This window comes from Nicotiana sylvestris, chromosome 12 (assembly GCF_000393655.2).
Source record: "Nicotiana sylvestris chromosome 12, ASM39365v2, whole genome shotgun sequence".
In the NCBI taxonomy this organism is placed as follows: Eukaryota; Viridiplantae; Streptophyta; class Magnoliopsida; order Solanales; family Solanaceae; genus Nicotiana; species Nicotiana sylvestris.
In genome coordinates this window covers 145,695,077-145,708,135 of record NC_091068.1, presented here as the reverse complement: position 1 = coordinate 145,708,135, position 13,059 = coordinate 145,695,077, and positions in this window count along the sequence as shown.

Here is a 13,059-nt window from a genome sequence, read left to right as displayed (position 1 = left end):
GGAAAATCTTCCGGGTGCATTCCTGTAGTTCCATATAACTGTGCAGGGGGATATACCGGAATCCGACATCCGTAGTCCCAAAATAAACAGGCAAGGGGGAGCTACCGGAATCCCACATCCGTAGTCCCAAAACAAATACACAGCAACAACAGGAAATATACAGAAATGGCAATATTTCATATTAAGGCAACAAGTGATTCTAGCCTAGCATGCTGCACATAATTCAAGTAAGACAGGTTGAACAAATAAAGCAATTAAGTCACTTAGACATGCTTTCCTAAGCAAACAACATGCTTAATAGTGTAAGTAATAGAAACAGGAAAGGAAACATGCTAGTAATTACTTAAAGAAAATCGGATTTCCAACAATCATCACAAGTACGCACTTGTCACCTCACGTACAAGGCATTTCAATTACTAAATATATCAATCCTAAGGGGAATGTCCTCCACACAAGGTTAGACAAGCCACTTACCTTGAACCGGTTCAAAGTCAACCCGAAACCACGCTCTTGCCACGAGTACTCAACTTCAAACGGCCCAAATCTATTCAATTCAATCGCATAATGTAAATAACACGTCAAGTAACTGATTCTACAATTAAATTCTAAGCTAATACGCGAAATTAGGTAAAATGACCAAAATGCCTCTCGGGCCCACGTCTCAAAATCGGGTAAAATTTATAGTTTCAGAATTCGTACACTCCCACGAGTCTAACCATATCAAAATTATCCCAATATGATGTCAAATCACCAATCAAAACTCAACTTCTTAGTGTAAGAACTTTTTCCCAATTTTCATACAAATTCTAAAATTAAAAGATGAATTCATATTTAGATTAATAGGTTACAAGCAAAAATGAGTTAAGAATCGTTATCCAATTGATATCTCTGAAAATACCTCAAAATCTCGCTCAAATCCGAGCTCTCAAGCTTAAATTTTGATAAAAATGGCTAAACCCCTCGATTTGAAATCTTATATCTGCCTAGGCGTGTTCTTCTTTGCAAACATGAGGCTACTATCGCAAACACGATGCACAAAAGTCCTGTTGGCCAAATTCCTCTTTCGCGAACGCGTAGCTTACACGGGTAGACCCTATGCGAACGCGAGGACCATGTCGCGAACGCGAAGACCAACGGGTCCTTACCTTCGCAAACGCGGGACAACATCGCGAATGCGAAGCACATTTCAGCTGCTTCACCTAGATGCTTTACGTGAACGCGAGACCCTCTCGTGAATGCGATGAATGTTTTCTCTGCAACACAACAACAGAAAATCTGTTGTCTTTCCAAGTCCAAAAGTGGTCCATTGAGCATCGGAAACACCCCCGAGGCCCCCGGGACCTCAACCAAACCTTCCAGTCAATCCTAAAACATCATTCAAACTTGTTTCAACCTTCAGAATGCTCAAAACAACATAAAAATACCTATTTTTCATCGGATTCAAGCCTAAGAATTCCAAAAACTACAAAAATACGCTTTCGATCAAAAAGTCTAACAAACCTCGTCTGAATGTCCTGAAATTTTGCACACACATCACATTCAACACTATGGAGCTACTCCTACTTCCGGAATTCCATTCCGACCCTCAGATCAAAATCTCACTACGAACCGAAAACTTCAAAAATTCAACTTTCGGCATTTCAAGCCTATATTAGCTACGGACCTCCAAAACACAATCCGAACACGCTCCTAACCCTGAAATAACCCAATGGAGCTAACAGAACCATCAGATTTCCATTCCGAGGTCGTCTTCACACTATTACGACTATGACCAACTTTCCAACACTTAAGCTCTCATTTAGGGATTAAGTGACCCAAAACTCTCCGAAACTCAAAACCGAACATCCCGACAAATCAAAGTAGCAGAAATAAACTTGGGAAAAGTAGTTAATAGGGGATCGGGGCATAAACCCTTAAGACGACCGGCCGAGTCGTCACAATATCGGAACCTGATACTTCGTTCTCCAACTTCGACCGGTAATAGAGCTTCGACGCTGTAAACCAGCGAGAATAGGGTGGCTTCGGTACTGGACATTGAGGTTGTACAGTACGCCCATAGGACTTCAGGCAAGATTTCCTTTCATTTTTCTTTGGCGTCGGTTAACCTCTTTTTGAGGTTTTGGAGTATGGTTTTGATGGTTGATTATGCTTGTCCATTCCCACTAGGGTGTAGATAGTATCCTTTTGATCTTATGGTCTTCAAGAAACTTGCTTACTTTGCTGCCGATGAATTGTTTCCCATTGTCGCACACGATCTCGACCGGCATTCCGAACCGGCATATGATGTGGTCCCAAATGAAATCGATGACTTCCTTCTCCCTGAGCTTATCGTATGCATGGGCTTCCATCCATTTAGAAAAATAGTCTGTCATAAATAATACAAACTGATCCTTACCGGGTGCCCCATAGGAGGGGGACAACGATGTCCATTCCCCACTTCATGAAAGGCCATGGTCACAACACCGAATGCAGCAACTCCCCGGGTTGCTGAATCATCGGAGCATGTCTTTGACATTCATCACATTTTCGTATGAAATCCTTCACGTCCTTTTCCATATCGATCTAGTAATAGCCGGCTCAGATTATTTTTGAACCAATGATTTCCACATACGCCTTCGTGGATTTCCCTCAGAATGTACTCGGTATCTCTCAGTCCAAGACATATCGCGAGCGGGCCATCGAATGTTCTTCTGAACAGGGTTCCATCTTCGGAAAAACTAAACCGGGCTGCCTTCGTATGCAGGGCCCTCGATTCTTTAGGATCCAAGTGCAGTTTTTCGGCTTTCAGATTGTCACAGCTCCCTTTTTACCATCCGAAGGGGTAGTATAAGGGAGTTTTTCCAATTAAATTGACATTATTCAATATGAGATTATTTTATTTAATTTCAGAGTCGCCACATGGGAAAATTTATGGTGTCCCAGGTTACTGATTTAAAACCCCGAATCGAGGAAGTTGACTCTTATTTATGGTCTGCAAACACAAAAATTCGGGTAAGGAATTCTACCCGGGAGAAGGTGTTAGGCATTCCCTAGTTCCGTGTTTTAGCACGGTCGCTTTAACCATATACCTGGCTTAATAAATTGTTTAATTACTCATTTTAGAACTTATGTACATTTTTATCTTTTACCGCGTTTTAATTCTTGATTATTCGTGATGAAAGAATTGAGTCACGCGTACGTGTACTCATTTCGTTTGGGCGTCAAAAATCATGTCACGTGTACGTGTTCACAATTAATCACGCTTTATTAATATTAAGAAAGTTGGCCGAAGTTGCGCGAACGCATACCTCGATTTATTTGTCGGAAATCATAATCATGTTACTCGAACGTATATATAATCACGATAGGTGAGTTGTTTTCTACTGCACAAGAGATTAATGTACGGTTATAGGAGTATGGAAGCCATTGTAGGAAAGTATGAAATAGATTAATTAGTCATGAAATGGTAGGCTAACTACATGTGTTTGAGCAAAATTGGGCCAATAGCATATGCATGAATGTGGACAGGGACATCCTTGTTTCTTTTTGGGCTTCTAGCATCAAATAAAGCCTAATCTTTCCTCCACGAAACAAAATTATTCTTTGTATCCCAATAAATCAACGGTTCAAGGACTTAGCTCAACAGACTGCCGTTAACGGCCAAGTTTGGTCAGTACCGGCTCTTTTCTTGCATTTTTTGAAAAGGAACCTTTTTACTGTCTTGAGGAAGCTCGGCATGATTTTAATCTCTTAAAAAAGTTAAGAAATGGCTCAACAGAGTAATAAAAGTTTACTAACTCCTTGCAACATATTTATAGAAAATACAATTGAAAATACTAAGTCAAATGGATCACATAAATTACTATGATACAAGATGTGGAGACATTTATCACTTTTTCTTAATTATAAAATATGACCATGAGGTAGTGTATATATTGCAGAAATGTGAGTCTTGTGCACATCATCGTAGCTATGTCAGTTGCTTTTATTTTTACATTACTGTGTTTATGCTATAAAAGATATTTGGTGCCTATATGATGCGTACAGTATGTAACAATCACCATGTTATGCATTTTGTAACTTCAAATGAATCTGACACATTCCCGTTCAAGCGATGTACACTCTAAGTCATGCTGAGATTCTTTTGGTTATCCAGGTTGAAGATCATGGACAACGGTCCCTTTCAAATTCTTATAGGCAATTAATACTAACAAATCTAAACCAAAGTAAATTGTAATCATGAGGGATAAATCAAAATTGTAGATAAAAAAAATTGCGACGTTATTCAGCAACATTATATTAACAAATGTAATCTAAAGAAATCACAAAAACATGGAATCTAATTATAAATAAAAGGATGTCAAAAGCAGAGCATCTTACGCTTAATCAAAATTCAAGTATTATTCCAACTAAAACAAGGTACTGTTTTGAAATAAAGAACAAAGAGAGGATAGGGAATGAACCTTAAAATTGAATCTGAACCTTGATTAATTAATAATATTGACAAGCAGAAATAGACAAGACCATGGACAAGCACCTCGCTCAGAACTCACGACGACGAACTTCGACCAACACCTCTCGAAACACCATTTGAACCCCTGACGGAACTCGAACCGGAACCCAATAGACAATACCTCAACGTACGACTGAAACAGACTCCTTGGACAACGACCTCCGATGACCACGAAGCTCACCGGAAAAACTCGAACTAAACCGACCTCACTCAAACTCCATCATGTTCTCTCTTTTCCCTAGCTATTTTGTTATTAATTGTATTCTGAATGCTATCAAGTAATGTTCCAATTTGCCTAGCCAAATCAGTAGACATATGAACAAGCCTTTGTAGGCGCTTTTCCTTTGCACTCTTCAGAACCCAAAGCCGTGTGACAATGTTAGAGGAAGGCCAAGGTATTTTCGAATTGAGTTTCCTTCACCGAATGGAAAAAGAGATCCCCGATCTCTACCGGTGTTGTCGTTTTTTAGCTTAGAGTCTAGATCTCTTTTTTTAATGGGAAACGACGCTACTCTAGGTTGTAGGGATTGAAAACTTGGATAGGGTTTCTATAATTGGGTATTTATATGGAGGTTGAAAGGGATGATGATCATTGGATTAGAAGGAAATAGATGGCTAGGATTAAATCTTGCACTTAAGTGGGCTAATGAGTTGGGAAGAATGGGCTAAGAGTAATTGGGTTGGACCATGTCTTTTGGGTTTGAACTTAGGCTAAAAAGGCCAAATGACACAATGTATCTATAAAAAAGTAAAAATCATTCTAAATTAAAATAAACTAACATAAAATTAAATACTACGAGTGAAACTATTATTTTGTATTTTCAAATGTTATAATACTATGAATATAAATATACTAATTGACTTTAACCTAAAAATGAAAATATTTATTTTATTTTTTTGTAATTTTTATTTTTTGTGATAAAATAAAGTAAAAGAGTCTAAACTATTTAAAATAACAATATTAAACCTAAACCAAATATTTTATGTAAAAATGTGTAAAATCTTGGGGAGGGTCAAAAATTACATGTCTACACAGATGTTATGTATATTTGTTTCTCTAATCCCAAGTTAGGCTCGCTGAATTTATCTCGGCATGGCCTTCTTCCACTACCAAACTCATGAGTTGTACGACTGCCCCCGAGTCGAACTCGTCGTCCTCGACCGACAATCCTAAGTTAGCAAGGCATCGGCCTCACTGTTTTGATCCCAAGGTACGTATTGCAAAGTCCACTCCTTGAACCGATGTAATGTTACATACAACTTATCCAGGTACCTTTGCATTCGTTCTTCTTTGACCTCGAACGTCCATTAACTTGGTTCACCACGATGAAGGAGTCACACTTAGCTTCGATCATCTTCACCCCCAAACTTTTGGCTAGTTCAAGACCTACAATCATGGCCTCATATTCGGCCTCGTTGTTAGTCATTTCACAGTCTTAATAGATTGTATAACTACATTGCTATTGGTGGCTTCAATACGATACCAAGTTCAGACCCTTTTGCATATGAGGCACCGTCCGTAAAGAGGGTCCAGATCTCCGAAGACATCTCCGAGTTCACCAACAACTCTCTTTCAACCTCGGGTAGTAGGATCGGCGTAAAGTCAGCCATGAAGTCTACCAAAATTTAAGATTTAATGGCGGTCCGGGGTTAATATTCAATATCGTAACCGCTGATCTCTACGGACCATTTGTCCAATCATCTCGAGAGCTCAGGTTTATGCATTATATTTCGCAATGGGTAAGGAGTCACAACATATATAGGATGACGTTGAAAATATGGTTTCAGCTTCCTAGAGGCGCTTAGCAGAGCGAGCGCTAATTTTTCTAGGTGAGGGTACCTAGTTTCTGTCACGACCCCGGTTCGCCCTCCGTGAACCATCATGACAGCACCTAGTCTCTACGACTAGGTAAGCCTAAAATGCGGAAGATAAACCAATTTGTGGAAGAATACAATTTAAAACAGAAATAATATAATAAAACAACGTTTAAAAGTGTCGCTCGGCATACAAAATATAACTCTCAAATCTAATATATGTCTCTCCTAAAACCCGAAAACCCATAAATCACAAACTAAGAGATACATAAGAAGCTCTAACTCTAGAAATGTCTAACAAAAGGGAAGTACTGAAGGGCTATACTATTACAGAAAGATAGAAAGAGACTCCTCGGTCTGCGAACGCGGCAGATATACCTCGAAGTCTCTACAAAAGCGCCTCGCCTCAAGGATAATAAGACCGAGTGAAAGTACCTGGATATGCACATGAAAAACATGCACAGAAAGGGGCATGAGTACACCACAGCGGTACTCAGTAAGTGTCAAGCCTAACCTCGGCCGGGTAGTGACGTGGAAGGTCAGAGCCCTACCGAGGTTAAATAAAATACAAAGTATAACAATATAGAACAAGATAATATAATTAAGTGAAACAACAAGAAATAACATAGAATAGAAAGAGCAACAACAACTAGAACAGAGGCAAAATACTCATCGAGGGAACACAACTCAACACAGAGATAGCAACCGGGGATCTACCAAGATACCACCCTGTAGCCCCCGAATGTAAATGTCCAGTGGATCTCCCAGGTGTTGTCCCGTAGTCCAACTCATAATGCGCCGGGGATCTACCAAAATCTCGTTCCGTAGTCCCCAAATGTAAAAACCCAGTACTGGGGGAATCTATCGGTATAGTCCCGTAGTTCCATATAACTGTGCAGAGGGATATACCGGAATCCCACATTCATAGTCCCAAATAAATATACAAGGGGGATCTACCGGAATCCCACATCCGTAATCCCAAATAAACAGACAAGGGGGAGCTATCGGAATCCCACATCCGTAGTCCCAATGTAAATACATAGCAGCAACAAGAAAATATTCAGAAATGGCACATTTTATATTAAGGCAACAAGTAATTCTAGCCTAGCATGCTGCACAGAATTCAAGTAAGACAGTTTGAGAAAATAAAGCAATTAAATCACTTAGATATGCTTTCCTAAGCTAACAACAGGCTTAATAGTGCGAGTAATAACAATAGGAAAGGAAACATACTAGTAATTACTTAATGAAAACCGGATTTTCAATAAGTAGCACAAATACGCACTTGTCACCTCATGTACAAGGCATTTCAATTACCAAATATACCAAATCCTAAGAAAAGGTCCCCTACACAAGGTTAGGCAAGCAACATACCTCGAACCGGCTCAATAATCAATCTGAAACCATGCTCTTGCCATGAGTACTCGACTCCAAATAGCTCAAATCTATTCAATTCAATTTCATAACATAAATAACACTTCAAGTAACTGATTCTACAATGAAATTCTAAGTTAATACGCGAAATTAGGTAAAAATGACCAAAACGTCCCTTGGGCCCACGTCTCGAAATCGGATAAAATTTATATTTTCAGAATCCTCACGCTCTCACGTGTTCATGCATACAAAAATTATCCAAATCCAAGGTCAAATTCCCAATCAAAAGTCGAATTCTATGTCTAAGAACTTTCTTCCAATTTTTCCCCAATTTTCATCTCCAATCCGAAATTAAATGATGAATTCATGTTTAGATTAATGGGTTACAAGCAAAAAGGAGTGAAGAATCCTTAACAAATCAATTTCTCTGAAAAACCCTCAAAATCTCGCTCAAATCCGAGCTCCCAAGCTTAAGTTTTGATAAAAATGGCTAACCCTCGATTTTGAAATTTTATATCCTGCCCAGATGTTTGTACATCGCGATCGCGTAAAATGATGTTCGATCGCGAAGAGGAAAATCTGATGGCTCCTAAACTGGGCTATGCGAACGCGTGATGAAGCACACTAATGCGGAAGAGGAAAAGGTCAGGCTTACGCATTCGTGGACGGGACAATGCGAACGTGAAGGGGAAATGGTCATAGTACCCCCGTCTCCTAGTTCTACTACGCGAACTCGAATGGATGGATGTGAATGCGAAGGAGGAGGGGGGAAGACTTCCACGATCGCGATCCAAAACTTGTGATTGTGAAGAACAATTAAATCATCCTCCGAAATTACACTACATGAACGCGGAGGGAAGGGCGCGAATGCGATTAAGGAAATCAGATACCAGCAATTCTGCAGTTCCAACAATTTCCAAAATGACCCATTGAGTATCCGAAACACACCCGAGGCCACCGGGACCTCAACCAAATATTCCACCCAATCCTAAAGAATCATTCAAACTTGTTACAACCTTCGGAACGCTCAAAACAACATCAAAACACCTATTTTTCATCGGATTCAAGCCTAAGAATTCCCAAAACTTTAAAAATACGCTTTCGATCAAAAAGTCTATCAAACCTCGTCCGAATGACCTAAAATTTTGCATACACATCACATTCAACAATACGGAGCTACTCAAACTTTCAAAATTCCATTCCGACACTCGAATCAAAATTTCGCTATCAAACCGGAAACTTTAAAATTCGACCTTTTAGTATTTCAAGCCTAAATTAGCTATGGACCTCCAAAACACAATCTGAACACGCCCCTAAGCCCAAAATCACCCAACAAAGCTAACGGAACCATCAAACTTCCATTCCGAGGCCATCTTCACACTATTCCGACTAAGGTCAACTTTCCAAAACTAAGGCTCTCATTAGGGAGTAAGTGTCTCAAAACTTTCCAAAACTTAAAACCGAACATCCCGGCAAATCAAAATAGCAGAAATAAACACGGGAAAAGCAGTTAATAGGGGATGAGGGCTTTAATTCTTAAGATCACCGGTCGGGTCGTCACATCCTCCTACACTTAAACATTCGTTCATCCTCGAACGAGCATAAAAATATACCTGAAGTAGTGAAAAGATGAGAGTGACGGTTGCGTATATCCTGCTCGGTCTCCCAGGTCGCCTCCTCGACCGGCTGACCCTGCTATTAAACTTTTACCGAAACAGTGTTCTTTGACCTCAGCTCTTTAACCTACTTATCCAATATTGCCATTGGCTCCTCAACATAAGATAGATCCTTGTCCAACTGGACTAAACTGAAATCCAACACGTGCGTCGGATCACCATGATACCTCCGGAGCATCGAAACATGAAATACCAGATGAACTCCTACCAAGCTGGGAGATAAGGCAAGCTCATAAGCAACCTCCCCAACACGCCTCAATATCTCAAAAGGACCAATAAACCTCGGACTCAATTTACCTTTCTTCCCAAATCTCATAACGCCCTTCATAGGCGAAACCCAAAGCAGAACCCGCTCTCCAACCAAGTAGAAAATATCACGAACCTTCCGGTCCGCGTAACTCTTCTATCAGGACTGGGCTGTGCGGAGTCTATCCTGAATCACCTTACCCTTCTCCAAAGCATCCCTAACTAAGTCTGTGCCTAATAATCTGGCTTCACCCAACTCAAACCAACCCATCGGGGATCTACACCGTCTCCCATATAAAGCCTCATACGATGCCATTTGAATGCTGGACTGATAGCTGTTGTTCTAAGCAAACTCCGCCAATGGCAAGAACTGATCGTAAGACCCTCCAAACTCAATTGCACATGCACGGAGCATATCCTTAAGAATCTAAATATTTCACTCGAACTATCCGTCCATTTGAGGGTAAAATGTTGTACTCATCTCCACCCGAGTACCTAACTCATGCTGAATGGCCCTCTAGAACCATGATGTGAACTGAGTACCTCTATCTGAAATGATGGACACTGGAATACCATGCAGACAAATAATCTCCCGGATATAAATCTCCGCCAACCGCTTTGAAGAATAGGTAGTACACACAGGAATAAAGTGTCGACTTGGTCAGCCGATCCACAATCACCCAAATAGCATCGAAATTTCTCAAAGTCTGTGGGAGCCCAACTACAAAGTCCATGATGATCCGCTCCCACTTCCACTCCGGAATCTCTATCTGCTGAAGTAACCCACCCGGTCTATGGTGCTCATATTTTACCTGCTGACAGTTGAGGCACCGAGCTACAAATCCAACTATATCCTTCTTCATCCGCCTCCACCAGTAGTGCTGCCTCAAATCCTGATACATTTTCACGGTACCCGGATGGATGGAATACCGCGAAATATGGGCTTCCTCTAGAATCAACTCTCGAAGCCCATCGACATTGGGTACACAAATCCCACCTTACACCCTCAACAACCCATCATCACCAATAGTCACATCTCTGGCGTCACCGTGTTGAACCTTGTCCTTAAGGACAAGCAAATAAGGGTCATCATACAGACGCTCCCCGATACAATCAAATAAGGAAGACTGAGAAACCACACAAGCTAGAACCCGACTGGGCTCCGAAAGATCCAATCTCACAAACTGGCTGGCTAAGGCCTGAACATCCATTGCCATAGGCCTCTCCGATGCTGGTAAATAAGCCAAACTCCCTAAACTCTCTGCCCGACGACTCAAAGCATCGGCCACCACATTGGCCTTGCCCGGGTGATACAAAATACAGATGTCATAGTCCTTCAGCAACTCTAACCACCTTCTCTAGCGCAAATTTAGATCCTTTTGCTTGAACAGGTGATGCACGCTCCGTTGGTAAGTATAAATCTCACAAGGAACCTCGTATAAATAATGGCGCCAAATATTCAGGGCGTGAACAATGGCAGCTAACTCAAGGTCATGAACAAGGTAATTCTTCTCATGTATCTTCAATTGTCTAGAAGCGTAGGCAATCACCCTACTATCCTACATCAACACCGCTCCGAGGACAATCCTCGAGGCATCACAATAGACCGTATAAGACCCCGAACCTGTAGGCAATATCAAAACTAGGGCTGTAGTCAAAGCTGTCTTGAGCTTTTGAAAGCTTGCCTCACACTCCTCCATTCACTGAAACGGAGCACCTTCTGGGTCAACCTGGTCATAGGGGTTGCAGTCGATGAAAACCCTCCATAAAACGACGGTAGTAACTCGCCAAGACAAGGAAACTACAGATCTCGGTAGCTGAGGATGGTCTGGGACAACTCTGCGTGGCCTCTATCTTCTTCAGATCCATCTGAATACCCTCACTCGATACCACGTGGCTTGAGAATGCCACTTAATCCAACCAAAACTCTCATTTCGAGAACTTAGCATATAACTTCTACTCTCTCACAGACTGAAGCACAGTCCTCAGGTGCTACTCATGATCTTCTCAATTCCAGGAGTACACCAGAATATCATCAATAAAAACAATGATGAACGAGTCAAGAGATAACTGGAGCACACTGTGCATCAAATGCATAAAGGCTGCTGGGGCATTGGTCAGCCCAAATGATATAACAAGGAACTCGTAGTGACCATACCGAGTCCTAAAAGTAGTCTTCGAGATATCTGGCTCTCGAATCTTCAACTGATGCTAACCTGAGCGCAAATCAATCTTAGAAAACACTCGTGTGCCCTAAAGCTGGTCAAATAGATCATCAATACGAGGCAAAGGATAACAGTTCTTCACTGTAACCATGTTCAACTGACGATAATCAATACACATACGTATAGAACCATCCCTTTTCTTCAAAAACAAGATAGGAGCACCTAAGGTGATACACTAGGCCAAATAAAACCCTTATCAAGCAATTCCTGTAACTGATCCTTCAACTCCTTCAACTCAGGATGAGCCATACGATACGGAGGAATACAAATAGGCTCAGTGCCCGGTAATAGATCAATGCCAAAATCAATATCCCTATCAGGCGGCATGCTTGGAAGTTCAACTGGAAACACATCGGGAAAATCCCGTACTACTGGGACTGAATCAACTGAATGGTTATCAATACTGACATCTCTCACATAAGCTAACTACATGTCACACCCCTTCTCAACCATACGATGATCTTTAAGAAAAGAAATAACTCTACTAGGAGTATGATCTAAAATACCCCTACACTCAACATGTGGTACAACTGGCATAGACAACATCACGATTTTGGCATGAGAATCAAGAATAGCATAATGGGGAAACAACCATTCCATGCCCAAGATAATATCAAAGTCAACCATGCTGAGTAACAATAAATCGACTCTGGTCTCAAAACCACTAAGAGCAACCAAACACGATTGATAAACGCGGTCCACAATAAGAGTATCTCCCACAAGAGTAGAAACATAAACATGGGAACTCAAAGAATCCCGAGATACACCCAAGTGCGGAGCAAAATAAGAAGACACATAAGAGTAAGTGGAGCCTGTATCAAATAAAATCGATGCATCTCTGTGACAAACCAGTATAATATGTGTGATGATAGAATCGGAGGCAACAACCTCGGTACGGGTAGGAATGGCATAATATCTGGACTGGCCTTCCCCTCTAGCTGGTTGAGTAGGTGGGGTAGCAACTAATTCTGTGATCATATCCTGAGAACTCTGCGGAGCGCGCTGTGGCTGAGAAGTCTGTGAAGGTGCACTCCTCCCAAGTCTAGGGCAATCCCTCACCACATGGCATGTGTCACCACACTCAAAACAATCTTTGGGAGGATGTGACCCCTGAACACCTGAAACACTGTGTGAAATCTGAGATGCAAACTGAGCTAGCTGACCCACAAAACTTCTACCATGCCATACTCTTCCTCCAAAATAAGGACCAATGGGTCTCTCTACTCTACGA